Here is a 15979-nt window from a genome sequence, read left to right on the forward strand (position 1 = left end):
CCTCTGAGCAAACTAAGAAAAGAAGGGAACATCAACATCACAATAAAAGACTTCTAAAAAAATTACAGCTATCCTCACTCTTAACATGAAAAACTTAATACTTTCTAATTAAAGAGTAGGAAAAATGTAAAGATTTCTGCTCTCACTACTTTTATCTAACATCATGCTGTAGATCCTATCAAGTACTATAAGTCAAGAAAAGATATTTTACAGATTGGAAAGGAAGAACTAAACTTTATTATTTGTGGACAACATGATTATGTATGCAGGAAACCCAAAAGACTGTATCAAAGACCTATTAGAACTAATCACTGAATTTAACAATGTCTCAGAATACAAAGTCTTTACACAAATCAATTGCATTTCATACAAGCAATAAACATTTCCCAAATAACATTAAAAAAACCACAGTATTTATAATAGCATAAAATAAAATACTGAGGAATAAATGTGACAAAAGTTTTTCAAGATCTATATGCTTAAAAACACAAAATATTACAGAGGGAAACTAAAGAAGATATAAATACATTTGGAATCTGACAAAGATCATGGTTTGGAAGACTTAGTATTTTTTAAATGACAATCCTACACAAATTGATTTATATATTCAATGCACTCAAAATCAAAATCTTAACACGCATTTTTGACAAAACTGACAAGTCAATCTTAAAATTTATACAGAAAGGCAAGGGATGTAGGAAAGCAGAAACAAGTTTGAAGAAAACACAAAGTTGGAGGATTTACAATATGTGATCTCAAGACTTACTGTAAAGATTAAAGTTATTACTGTGACTATTGGTGTAAGGATGGACATATTAATCAATATAACAGAACAGATAGTCCAGATAGACGCACCAGTGTTGCTAAGGTCATTCAATGAGGAATAGCTAGCTAGGGTTTTCAAAAGGTGGTGCTAGAACAACTGATAATAGGTATGGGGAAAAATTAATCTTGACCTCCATCTCACAGATACATAAAGTCAAAATGGGTCAAAGACTTAAATGTTAGAGCTAAAATTATTAAACTTATAGAAGAGGCACAGAAGAAATCTGAGATACTGAATTAAGTAAAATATTTTATGTAAACATCACACAATAAAGGAAACTATAAAAGAAAAACTGGATAAAATAAACGATCAAGATTATAAACTTCCGCTTTTCAAAAGATGTAGTTAATAAAAAGGAAGTTGTAAGGAAGAAGATTTTTGTAAGCATATCTAATAGGGCTTGTATCCAGAATGTATAAAGAACTCTTGCAACTCAATAACAAGAAAAAAAATAGTCAAAATATTTGAACAGACACTTCAAAATGCAGACATAAGAATAGCCAACAAGCACATGGAAAGATCCTTGACATCATAATCGTCAGAGAAATACAAATTAAAATCACAGAGTGATTACTGTATTCCCAAAAGAAGATCTAAGCTTGAAAGAACAATATCAAGTGTTGGTGAGGAGGTGGGAAGATTAGAACTCTCAGGCATTGCATGGTAGAGCCATTTTGGAAAAGAGCATGGTAGTAGCCTATAAATTTAAACATACATTTACTTTACTACCCAGCAATTCCACTTTTAGGTATTGACTTAAGAAACATAAAAACTTAAGTTCATAAAAAGATGTGGTGTGTATGTGAATGCCCATAGCAACAAAATTTATAGTAATAATAACAACAAGAAAAAAATAAATCAATAACCCACCCACATATCCAGCCAAAAAATCTCTAATGTAACTAGGTAATAAATTGATAAAGAACTTCAAGATATATTTTGAGAAAATTATATGGATAATGGTATATAAAGACCTAAGAATTTTGTAGAAAGAAAAGGTATGACACTTTATTTCATATAAAGATACATTAAAAATCATATTTTAAAAATGTATCACTAGTACAAGTTCAAACCAAAATATTAGTCAAATACGTGTCCTAAGAATGGCAAATTTTCTCTCTCTAATGCCAGACATGAGACCAGGAGCTCTTGAAGGTCATGGTTGTATGAAAGAATAGTGAGAATATCTACTCCAGGTATTCTAGTCCACTTGTTTCTGACTTCAGAAAATCTTCTAATGATCTGAAGTTAGTTGTGTTATGTACTGAAAAATTTGAATAAGGCATTAACTCATTAAACACATGTAAGGTAGAAAGCCAAACATGAACAACATGTAGATCCAGTACCAAGCTATTCACAGCATGTTGTAATTTAATTTTATTCAAGTATGTGTTTGGAAATGACTAACAATCAAGGCAATGCTTTTAGTTCAATATATTTGGAAAAAGGAAACATCAACACATACTTTCTTATCATATATGTGTTTTTAAAAATGTGAAACGCCTAAATTTTTTGAAATATAGATTAAAGGGGCGTCTGGGTGTCTCAGTCGTTAAGTGTCTGTCTTTGGCTCGGGCCACGATCCCAGGGTCCCGGGATCGAGCCCCATATTGGGCTCCCTGCTCTGCTATATATATACTCCCCTTTTAGGAGTACAATGCCAGGGATTTTGGCAAAATTAGTTACTCATGTGACCTCCACCACAATCAAGATATAACAACATTTGCAGCACCACCAAAAATTCTCTCATATATTCATAGTCAATATCCTTTCCCCACCCTCAGCCTCTGGCCATCATTGATCTACTTTTTGTCCTCAGAGTTTGGCCTTTCCAAAATGCCATCTAAATGGAAATAGACAATGTATAGGCTTTTAAATCCAGTTTATTTCACATAATCTTTTGAGATTAATGCATGTTGTAAGATGTAGCAACAGTCCATTCCTTTTACTGAGTAGTATTCCTTTATTTAGATATATTAAAATGTGTTTACCTACTTGCCAGCTGATGGGCATCTGGGTAGCCAAGTACATGTTTCCATATGAATAGATGGTCTCATTTCTTCTGGGTAAGTATCTCCAGTTTGGTTTGCTGGAATGCCACTCTTCATGGTACATGAATACCTCATAATTCATTAGAAACTCATGAACATTTTCTTGGTTAGCAGGGAAATGGAAGCTAATAAAGGCACAGTAGCACAGATAGGCCAGATGCTGAGTTAACCAAACTGAAAGATGTCTGATAAAGAAAGCAGAGTCCATAAAATCTTTAAAAAAAAAGGGGGGGGGGTGCCTGGGTGGTTCAGTTGGTTAAGCGACTGCCTTCGGCTCAGGTCATGATCCTGGAGTCCCAGGATCGAGTCCCACATCAGCTCCCTGCTCAGCAGGGAGTCGGCTTCTCCTTCTGACCCACCCCTTCTCATGCTCTCTCTCTCAAATAAATAAAATCTTTTAAAAAAAATAAAATGCACCCTGGTTGCCAACAGGATAAAGTTAGAATTCCTCAGCATAGAAAACACAGATCCTCAATAGCTGCCTACCTCTTCAGTATCACCTCTGTCCAAGTCACTCACATCCTACATTCTACCCATACTCTAATACTAGACACTTCCTAAATACAACTGTTTCAGGCAGTTCCTTCATCTACAGGGCTCTTCCCTTCTTTTAAGACTTTGGTAAACGGGGCGCCTGGGTGGCTCAGTTGGTTAAGCGACTCAGGTCATGATCCTGGAGTCCCGGGATCGAGTCCCGCATCGGGCTCCCTGCTCGGTGGGGAGTCTGCTTCTCCCTCTGACCCTCCCCCCTCTCATGCTCTTTCTCTCTCATTCTCTCTCTCTCAAATAAATAAATAAAATATTAAAAAAAAAGAAAGAGAGTCCATTGGAAAAGTCACTTTGGTTTAAGACAATACTCTTATTTAACTCTGAGAGAATTTTATACTTTTTGAAATTCAATTTCTCAAACAATAAAATGAGGAAAACGATAATACCCACTCTATAGGTCTATTCTGAGGATCAAGGGACTTAATGTACAAAAGAGCTTTTTAAAAATGTAAATATAACTACGGTTTATAAATATGATGCTAATAAGATTATATTGTTTATGTCATCTCTATCAAGGTACACAGGTCAATTTAGTCTTGAAGAACTGCAATTTAATGTAATTATTCATGTAAAAACTCTATCCTAGTGTGTTAAGTCATTCAACAAATATTTACTTAGTACATATTGTGTGCCAAGAACTGGAGACATAGCATTAAATAAAACAGATTAAAATCCCTTGCTCCATCAGAGATTTCAGCAACTTAATGCACAAACTAAATAAGTAAATTACTCTGCTAGAATATAATATACACTACTGAGAAAAGAAAAGCAGAGAGGGATGATTTGGTGAGTAAGGTAGGGGTAGTGAATTAAGATTTTTTTTCCCCTGATAGATTACGGCCCACTGAGGTCAGAAAATGCCTCCTTGTGAATGTGATACAATGGAAATAATTGAGGGAGGATATGAACTATATAAGCAGCTGGAGCCAGACCTGTTCAGACAGAGGGACAGACAGGACTGGAGTGTGCCTGGCATCTGCAAGGAAAAGTTAAGAGGGAGAAGAGAAAGCGAGAAGGAGAAGAGTTATAAATGAGGTGAGAGATATGAAGGAGAGAGTGGATATGACCTTATAGGTCCTTATAGGTGCTTTTAGCCATTATCATGATGGTTTTTACTTTTACCTTGAACTATATAGAAAGCCATTAGTGTGTTTTTAGCAGAGGACTGACTGACTTTTTTTTTTTCCTGTGTATTATTTACTTACTGCTGCTGTAACAAGTTGCCCCAAATTTAGTAACTTAAAAACACACACACACATACACACAAATTTATTTCTTATAGTTCTGGAGGCCAGAAATCTGAAATGGATCCTACTAGTTAAAATCAAGGCAATGGAGAGGTTGCATTCATTCCTTCGGGAGGCTCAAGGAAGAATCCCTTAATTTGCCTTCTCAAGCTTCTAGAGGCTGACTGCATTCCTTTGCTCATAGCCCCTTGCTTCACTTCCAAAGCCAACAGTGTAGCATCTTCCAATCTCTTTCAGACCCTCCTGCCTCCTTCTTATGAGGATGCTTTTGATTACCTTCAGTCCATCCAGGTAATCAAGGATAGTCTCTCCATGTCAAGTCCTTTAACTTAATCACATCTACAAAGTCTCTTTAGTTGTATAAGGTAACATATTTATAGGTCCTGGGGATTAGGATGTGGACATATTCTACAGGAAATTATTCTGCCTACTACAGTCTGTCAAGAGGTAATAGTGCTTTTGATGCTACTAAAGGGTATTGAATAGAAAATTAAAAAGTGACAACATTTATCCAACATTTAATACAATGCAGAAAAAAAGGTGTTCTTGATCTGGACATGATATACTCATATTCGTGTTATAAGAATCCTCTTCAGTGCAGAAGATGAAACAATTAATCTAGATGCTTCAGCTTAATAGAACTAGAATTTTAAAAAGCCCAACCTCTAAATGATCTACTTTGGTTTTAACTAGGATGCTTTCTGATCCATGTATTGATCTTACAGGTCATTTTATTCATAAGATGTAAGTGCCCACAGCGATTAATTGATGCTAGTGATCCTTCTACTTTCCTGTCATTTTAAGTAATTTAGACATTCTTATATTTAAATCAGTCCCTTTTGAGTTTGGTTAATTGATTCTAGCTTCTAGAATTTAAATTCTATTTTGGGAACCAAAGAAATAAAATCAGATTTGAGGACTATAAACTGAGGACCAAATTGGGGGCCATGGTGACCCAATGGATTTAGGGATAAACTGTATGATGTCACCAGGGAGCATATTATCTGATCTCCAAATAGCTAATATTTATTCAGTTTTAGTGACTCTTATTTAATACCAAGCACAGCAATAATAATAATAGTTAATATATATTGAGCACTTAAGTGCCACCATCGTATTAAATGCTAGTCATATATTATCTCTTGTTGCAATCTTTTGATATAGGTACTCATAATAGCCTCATTTTACACATGAAAAACTGAGACAGAGCCTAAAAAACCTCACCACGTTTACAGAGCTTAATGTCAAATGTAATAAAATGATTGAACAGCAAATCAGGCCGTTGAGAAAAAAGAAGAAATTTCCATATATGAAAATACCCAGCACACCAAAATATTCTCTATGTTTTATTATCAGAGGTTAGATAATATAAACATAATTACATAATGCCATTATGGCTAGTGTTAATATGGAGATATACATCCACATCTGTATATAATTAAACTTGAATACCAAAACACACAATTATAATAACCACATTAATGATAAATACTTACATCTGAGACTAAATGAAAGGTCCCCCAAATTTATTTTATATTGAAACCAATTGGATTTAAGTTCAAAAATAATTTTATTTTCCATTTATCCTCAAATGAAAGGAAGAAAACAAAAATTGGCAGCTATATACTTTTTTCTTTTTCAATGCTTAAAGAAAAAAAAGACTAGTGTGTCTGTTTTCGTATTACTACTAAAAACATGTTCCATGTTACTATACTAACAGTGGCCATTTATAATACATTTATAAAACTAACTACAGAGAAGGAATTTGTGCCTACTTGATTTCTGTAAAAATGAAGCTCTCACTTTTTCTTGTCTTTCTTTCAGTAATTACTAGTTAAGAGAATGAGTTTCTTACATTTGAAACCAGTTGATGAGGGGACTGTATTAGCTCTTTTCAACATCTTAATTCTTTAAACCCATTTTTTTTCACAAGGCACAAAGCGTTCATTGATTATAGAAAACAAAAAGGCGGACCATAATATCATTCTGGAAGCAGTAATATTGAAATTAGGGTATCAACGTGTTTTCTGGCATTTCAGACATACAAACATGGTAAGTAAAGTGAGGCAAACTTCCTTTTGCTGTAGGTGGTGAAATTCCTTGTAACACAGCACTAGGGGATTTAGCTGGTTATGCATTGATAATACATCAAGCACTAGTCATCCCAAGGGAAAACACTAATTCCTGACATCAAATTCCATGGTGATTTAGCTTGTGACCTTGCATGTTGAAGGCACAGTTATGAGTAAGTGGTAAACTCTGTTATATGATGTGTTCTCCAATCTACCATGACTCATGAACCATATTTTATGGTGTCTGCTTTTGGAGCATGTTTCAGGTTGTGCAAATAAAATGTACCTCATCAAAAGTTAAAGAAAAGCAGCATTACATGCAATGACAGCATTGTAGAACATTGACCTTTTCACATTTATCATGTGCCTCCGATGCCTCTCTAATGGATATTTTGACATTTTCATTTGAAACAATTGTTGTGTTCTCTGACATTTTTGTCTCTGTCATCGAAATCATAGGGGTTAGCAGCAATTGTTTGCAATTACCCGGCATCCAAATCATTTGCAGGTATAAGAAGCATAAAAATATTTTTTTAACACAAAATGTTCCAGGATATATCTCGGAACACCCAGATTTTGCATTTGTCTTTGTAAGTGATCCACTAGTTTACCTGATTTGATAAGCTTGCAACTTATATAAATGTTGGAAATGTGCATAGCATACCACACTTTCTCGAGTCTAAATGTTTTTTTCAAATAGAAATTGAGTTGAGACGAACCATGAGAGACTATGGACTCTGAGAAACAAACTGAGGGTTCTAGAGGGGAGAGGAGTGGGGGGATGGGTTAGCCTGGTGATGGGTATTAAAGAGGGCACGTTCTGCATGGAGCACTGAGTGTTATACGCAAACAATGAATCATGGAACACTACATCAAAAACTAATGATGTATGGTGATTAACATAATTTAAAAAAAAGAAATTGAGTTGAATGTTTATATTCCCAAAGTTCTGTGGCAATTTTTTAAAGTTTATTTATGCTTTCTATTGAGTTTTAATATAACATGGAGAATGCAAACATGAACTTTAATTACATGTATGCATGTATATATTTGTTTATAGTTTCTTTGTTGTCTAAGATTTGAGACTTACCAAAGTAGATTAAAAAGAGAACAAATAAAGAGAAAATTGGAATTAAAAGTATGTGAGAAAATTAATAAAGGCAAAGGCAAGATTATCACATGGAAAGGTATATTACATGACAATATATAGTTAATAAAATTGAACTCTAAATTTGATTCTGAAGTTCATGGAGGGCAAGGCACAAAGGAAAAGTTACAAGATTCAAAGCAAAAGAACGATGTCTTTGATATTCCTTTTTTCCTCCATAACACATATTTTGCACGGTTAAGACAATGCATGATACCATGTTTAGAATTAAACCCAGACTTTAGAACTACTGAGGTACTTAACCAACTAAGAGTTCATTGCTTTATCTGTCAGGTGAGGGAAAGCAGCATGATTTTATAAGGCTGTTGGGAGGAAAAAATGGGTTAAGTTTAGCGAAATACTTAACCAGCGACTGGAACATTTTTAGCTAATGAATATTAACTTTAAGTGACTCCAACATCCTCTGGGGTAGGTAATAAGAATACTGATGTATAATTGAGTAAAAGTATATTTTATGACCTTCAAATTAATGGGGTCCATGAATGTCATTCTGTTTTAATCTAATGGAATAATTTAGAACACCTAGAACTCTTTCCAGAGCATAATCTACAGAACACTAATATCATAAGATGGTTCACACATACTGGTTTGTGAAACTCAGCTCTTTACAACCTTTTTTTTCAGGCTGCAGAGTGCACATTAGCATATGTGGGGCTCTGAAATACCTTTCTTTGAGCAACTTATTTAACTGTGTTTAATGCAACACTTTATTAGTTTTTTTTTGTTTGTTTGCTTCATTGTTGAACCAAGCGTACTTGTTTTATTATTTAGTAAAACCATGTCTTAGTAGATAAAGTTATTAGAGTTCAGTTGTATACAATTTAGGAAACACTGCTCTAGATTATGCTCTATGCACAGGCTTATCCTAGGCAATCCTCCATAGTATTATTCCTTACGGCTCTATTTTGGAGAAGAATTAGATGGGAAATATTTCAAGGTCGTAGTTTTTCCAGCAAATCCAGAATGCAGGTATTTTGTGTTGCTGCCTAAGATCCTAAGCAAGGGATGGGGTTGCTGGCCAGGAATGAAAATAATGGGCATATAAATAAAAATAAAAATAAAGCACATGCCTGAAGGAATGGTCATCATGGTCTTGAAATTTATATGGGCCAAAAAAAAGACCAATTAGTTGGGCCAAAATCTTACTTAAGATATCAGTTCTGAGTCCACTTCAACATGATCATAGAACTGATGCTTCACTGAAACCAACATATGAAATTTAGAGCAGATTATTTCCAAACTGGTTATCTATCACAGCCTTACATCACATAGTAAAATACTCAAATATGAATATGCTCTCACTTTTACTACTTAGAAAATGGAATGATTTTACCTCTTCCTGAAATACAGTGATATATGTTCCCTATATGGAATTTTTGTTTAATACCTGAAAAATTTTTTTTCTAGGTAATCATTCTTAAATCATCTTTTTCTGGCAATAATTAAATAGAAGAACTATTGATTTGTTGAAATTACTCCTAGTACTTGCTAACAAAAACATATCACAGAAAAGTACTCACATTTGATTTCAAAATTACATATACCTCATTCAAAGGGAGTACAAAATCATTAAGTCACAAATTAAATATAAGGGAGGGGTAATCAAAACATATCTCTACTTTGTACTACTTGAAACTTCTATGAACTTTCTAGTGATAGCATTAAATAAGAAATAGAGATTTTTATCTTTTAAAAATTACATTCAGGTAAATTTGAACAAGCTGAATAAAGGAAGAAGCCCTGATTGACTTGTCCTTATATGTTCACTGTATGATGAAATGCGAGGTACATGGAACACACTTACATATTTGGAAAAAATAATGGGTCATGAGCACTAGCTGAGAACCTCAAAAGCAGAATGATTACAGCTCTATACCAGCTGTTTATGGAGAGACACAAATAAAAGATTCTTGTTCTCACACCATGCTTCTAAAACTGGTCTATAGTCTTACAGGTTATCTCTTCGTATTTCTAGCCAAATAGTGAAAAATGAGTTATAGGTAAATTTTACAACATTTTAATTGAATATAAAAACAGCTCAATGGAAGTTAAATTATCTATAGAGGCAAATATGATTAACTTTGAAAGGAATAAAGAACTGTTACTCAAGTGAAGAAAATTTGAGAATTGTCTCACCGATGAGTATAATTTTTAGAATATTTGTAGTCTGGGCATGGGGATCAGTTTAAAATATTCTAACACTAATAGCTCTAAGAATAACATGATTTCCTAATTACAGAAATTAAAATGTGGTTCTGTTTTCATAAATCAAGGATGGTTACTCATATAACAAATTTGTTTATAACAGTGTGTGGTCATGAAAGAGAACTCAAAAAATATATGTTACCTCCATTCTTAAGTTGACAAATGGTTACAGCAATGAATATTTTAATAGTTACAGAGCTTTGAGAAGACTTTCCTCTTTGCTTACCTAGCATCAGATTCCTGTTTTTCATTGGTTTGGGAAGTATAAAGGCAGTACTTTGACATATGCAAGAAATGTGTTCTTGGAAAAAATTAAAAAAAAAAAACCAAACAGGTAGCTTTAAGGCACACATCAACTGATAGAGTAGATCACCAAAGCGAAATTCCCTTAGATTTTATCCTTCTTTGTTTTAGAAGATATCAACCTTTTACTATGTATTAACATTTTCTGGTAAATCTCAGTATGGTAGTCAAAATAAAAACTTTCAGAGATACTAAAGAAAACGTTAGTGTATAAGCATTCCAACTGCTTAAATAAAGCAGAAATGGAATTCAACTCTGCCTGCTCTTACCCACTTGTGCCTTGCCAGGAGAGGGTGTTATTTTAGAGTAATTTTAGTAAAATATTAAGAAAAGTATTGGTTTAATCCAAAAGAGGTTCATACAGAATCAGGAAGCTCAAGGTTCTTGTTATGTTACTCTCACATAGACTGCCTCTTGGGTTTGGTCTCATTATCTTCCCTGACAGCTCTCTTAGGCCAGGTGCTTATTAGCCTGCCTCTCTCTCTCTCTCTCTTCCTCTCTTTCTCTTTTACACATGAATGGTCCATTTATGATCAATGGAGAATGCACACATTTGACCCAGCATATATTACAATGAAGTTAGTTCCTAAATCCTAGCTTTATATTCTGCTGCTTATCCTTATTTATTATGCTTAAGATATATATCGGTGCAATAATGCTCCCTAAAGTCCAGGGTACATATGAAGTCCTTCTCACTAAACAAAAACAACCCACATATCCATTTTTCTCTGTGGAAAAAGTGAGACTACCAGAGTAAAAGAGACAACTCTGAAATTCCTCCTTTAAATTTACAACCTCCTTATTGGCCTACCCAATCTCTTCTGGTAGTCTATGGATGGGTAGTCAACTAAGAGTTCAATGCAATCTTGGTTCCTGCACACTTATTTTGAAAGACATCTCATATGGTCTAGCACTTCAATATTCATTTACTGTCTTAGCTCAACTTAATAACCAACTTTATTAGCACTCTGGAAGAGTAAAATGTTTATAGAAAATAAATGAACATTGAATCAAGCAAAAGTCAACTTCAATATGGTTAGGGAAACTTTTTGGAATTTCTTGTTGTGCTTGCCCTAACCCACCCTGCCTCAGTGGGAGACTTGAAGACAGCAGCCCATTCCCTGTGTGAGAATTTGGTCCCTTTGGTCCCTGGCTCTTGGGGAACTGAGCCAACCTTATTAAAAAATTATTGTGTCTATCTGTTCTAAACTGAGTTCAGTATGAAGGATTGACACAAGGCACTCATCTCTGTTTTGTCTAATGAGGAATTAAAAATGGAAAAGTAGAACACATCACTCAAGAACACTATAAGGTTAACTAACAATCTGTAACCACCTGGGGCAGAAGATTACTATTGAGACAGACATAAACCATCCAAAGCCTCAGAGAAAAAGCCGGAGAGAGATTTTTTGGTAAATTAGGGCAATCAAAAGCTCCCATGTATACCAGGGAATTTAGAAAGCCACATGCATACCCAGAGCAAGATGTATGCTCAGAAAAGATCTAAGAGATCCTCAGCTTTTACCTCTGGCTATTCTACAGACTTGGCGCAAGCCTGGGTAAATGTTGAAGTAGTGTGTCAAACTGAGCCGACCTGCAAAGAATAGGAGAAGTGTTGCCTTTGTTTTGTTTTGTGTTTCTTTGTTTTTGGAACTCAAGGAAATATCTGTAAAAGTATTAACTGAACACAAGCTAAAGGAAGAGAGAGTGTGAGAATACACTATTTAAGAAATACAGCCTTTTCTGGATGTGTTAATTAACTAGATGGGACGATTCTTTTCACAGTGTATATGTATATCAAGTCAACACAATGTACATCTCATTATTTTTAAATTAAAGTGTAATTGACATGAAATGCTACACTAGTCTCAGGTGTACAACATAGTGATTTGATGAGTCTGTATGTTATGCTCACCACAAGTGTACATACCATGTGTCACTATAGAAAGTTATTACAGTACCATTGACTATAGTCCCTATGCTGACGACGCAAACTTCAAATATGTTTTACATATCAACTATACCTCAAAAAACCTGAAATGAAAAAAAATACATGAAAAAGAAAAAAATAAATATGGTCTTTGCAAAAACAGTTTGGAAAAGTCACTAAACAAATGAACAACTAAAGCTTTTAACAAAACAAAAAAAAAGCCACGACATGGATGGAACTAGAGGGTATTATGCTGAGCAAAATAAGTCAATCAGAGAAAGACATGTATCATATGATCTCACTGATATGAGGAATTCTTAATCTCAAGAAACAAACTGAGGGTTGCTGGAGTGGGGGGTGGGGTGGGAGGGATGGGGTGGGTGGGGGGGGAGGGATGGGGTGGATGGGTGATAGACATTGGGGAGGGTATGTGCTATGGGGAGCGCTGTGAATTGTGCAAGACTGTTGAATCACAGACCTGTACCTCTGAAACAAATAATACATTATATGTTAAAAAAAAAAAAGAAGAAGAAGAAGATAGCAGGAGGGGAAGAATGAAGGGGGAAAATCGGAGGGGGAGACGAACCATGAGAGACGATGGACTCTGAAAAACAAACTGAGGGTTATAGAGGGGAGGGGGGTGGGGGGATGGGTTAGCCTAGTGATGAGTATTAAAGAGGGCATGTTCTGCAAGGAGCACTGGGTGTTATACACAAACAATGAATCATGGAAACTACATCAAAAACTAATGATGTATGGTGTATGGCGATGTAATGTATGGTGATTAACATAATAATAAAAAAAATAATAAAAAAAACCCCAGTAAGCTATAAAGAATAGAAAAAATCTGATTTCTAGAATTACCACATTATAATAGTCAATTTTCCAGGGTTTTTAAATCTTTAATATATTTCATTATAAACTTCTATAACAATTTTTAAAAAAATCAATGCCATTATAGTTAACATACAGTATTATATTAATTTCAGGTATACAACATAGTGATTCAACAATTCTATACATTACTCAGTGCTCATCCTGGTAAGTGTACTCTTTAATCCCTGTCACCTATTTCACCCATTCCCCCAACCTCCCTTCTAACCAACAGTTTATTTTCTATAGTTAGTGGTCAGTTTTTTGGTTTGTCTCTTTTTCTTTTTGTTCCTTTGTTTTGTTTCTTGTGAAATTCCACGTATTAGTGAAATCATATGTTATTTGTCTTTCTTTGACTGACCGATTTCACTTAGCATTATACCTTCTAGATCCATCCATGTTGTTGCAAATGGCAAGATTTTATTCAGTAGTATTCCATTGTATATTTATACCACATCTCTATCCATTCATCTATCGATGGACACTTGGGTTGCTTCCATATCTTGGTTTCTGTAAATAATGCTTCAGTACACATACAGGTGCATGTATCTTTTCAAATTAGTGTTTTCACATTCTTTGGGTAAATACCCAGTAGTGGAATTACTACATCATATGGTAATTCTATTTTTAATTTTTTGAGGAACCTCCACACAGTTTTTCACAGTAGCTGCACCAAGTTTGCATTCCCACCAACAGTGCACAAGGGTTCCTTTTTCTCCATGTCCTCGCCAACATTTGTTATTTATGTTTTTGATTTTAGCATTAAACAGGTGTGAATTTATATCTCATCACAGTTTTGATTTGCATTTCCCTGATGATTAGTGATGTTGAGCATCTTTTCATGTGTCTGTTGGCCATGTGGATGTCTTCTTTGGAGAAATGTCTGTTCATGTTTTCTGCTCATTCTTAATTGGATTATCTGTATTTTTGTGTGTGTTGAGTTATAAATTCTTTATATATTTCGGATACTAACACTTTATTGGATATGTCATTCGAAAATATCTTCTCCCATTCAGCAGGCTGTCTTTTAGTTTTGTTGATTGTTTCTTTTGCTGTGTAGAAGCATTTTATTTTGGTGTAGCCCCAATAGTTTATTTTTGCTTTTGTTTCCCTTACCTCAGGAGACATTGATTATCAAGAAGAATGTTGCTAGAGCCAATGTCAGAGAAATTACTGCCTGTGTTCTCCTCTAGGATTTTTGTGGTTTCACATCTCACATTTAGATTTTTAATCCATTTTGAGTTTATTTTTGTGTGTGGTGTGAGAAAGTGGTCCAGCTTCACTCTTTTGCATGTTGCTGTCCAGTTTTCTTAACATTATTTGTTGAAAAAACTGTCTTTTTTTCCCCATTGCATATTCTTTCCTCCTTTATTGAAGATTATTTGACCATATAATCATGGGTTTATTTTTGGGCTCTCTATTCTGTTCTGTTGATCTATGTGTCTATTTTTTTTTTTTGTCCCAGTACTATATTATTTTGATTACTACAGCTTTGTAGTATATTTTGAAAGCTGGGATAGTGATACCTCCAGTTTTATTCTTTATTTTCAAGACTGCTTTGCTATTTGGGGTCTTTTGGGTTGCATACAAATCTGTGAAAATGCTGTTGGTATTTTGATAGGGATTGCATTAAATCTTAGATTGCTTTAGGTATTATGGGCATTTTAACAATATTTGTTCTTCCAATCCATGAGCATGGAATATGTTTCCATTTGTTTGTGTCATCTTCAATCCTTTTCATCAACGCTTTATAGTTTTCAGAGTACAGATATTTTACCTCTTTGGTTAAGTTTACTCCCAGGTATTTTATTATTTTTGGTGCAGCTGTAAATGGGATTGTTTTCTTAATTTCTTTTTCTGCCATTTATTTATTAGTGTATAGAAATTCAATGGATTCCTGTACATTGATTTTGTATCCTGCAACTATTAAATTCATTTATCAGTTCCAGTAGCTTTCTGGTGGTCCTTTGGGTTTTCTATAGAGAGTATCTGTCATCTGCAATTGGTGAAAGTTTTACATCTTCCTTACCAATCTGGATGCCTATCATTTCTTTTTCTTGTTTGATTGCTGTGGCTAGGATTTTTCAATACTATGTTGAATAAAAGTGGTGAGTGTGGACATCCTTGTCTTGTTTCTGATCTTAAGGGAAAAGCTCTCAGTTTTTCAACACTGAGTATAATATTAGCTGTGGATTTTTCATATATACCCTTTATTAGGTAGCAGTATGTTCAATCTAAAGCTACTTTGTTGAGAATTTTTATCAAAAATGGATGTTGTACTTTGTAAAATGCTTTTTCTACATCTATTGAAATGATCACTTGGTATTTTTCCTTTCTCTTGTTGATACAATGTATCACATTGATTGATTTGTGAATACTGAAACACTCTTGCATCCCAGGAATAAGTCCCACTTGATCATGGTGAATGATATTTTTAATGTATCATTGGATTTGGTATGCTAATATTTTGTTGAGGATTTTTATATCTCTTTTTTGTAGTGTCTATATCTTGTTTTGGTATCAGGGTAATGTTGGCCTCATAGAATGATTTTGGAAGTTTTTCTTCCTCTTTTATTTTTTGGAATAGTTTGAGAAGAATAGGTATTAATTCTTTAAATGTTTGGTAGAATTCACCAAACAAAAGTCTTGGACTTTATTTTTGTTGGGAGGTTTTTTTTGTTTGTTTTATTTTTGTCATTACTGCTACAATTTCATTGCTAGTAATTGGTCTGTTCAAATTTTCTATTTCTTCCCA

Source organism: Neomonachus schauinslandi, chromosome 13 (assembly GCF_002201575.2).
Source record: "Neomonachus schauinslandi chromosome 13, ASM220157v2, whole genome shotgun sequence".
In the NCBI taxonomy this organism is placed as follows: Eukaryota; Metazoa; Chordata; class Mammalia; order Carnivora; family Phocidae; genus Neomonachus; species Neomonachus schauinslandi.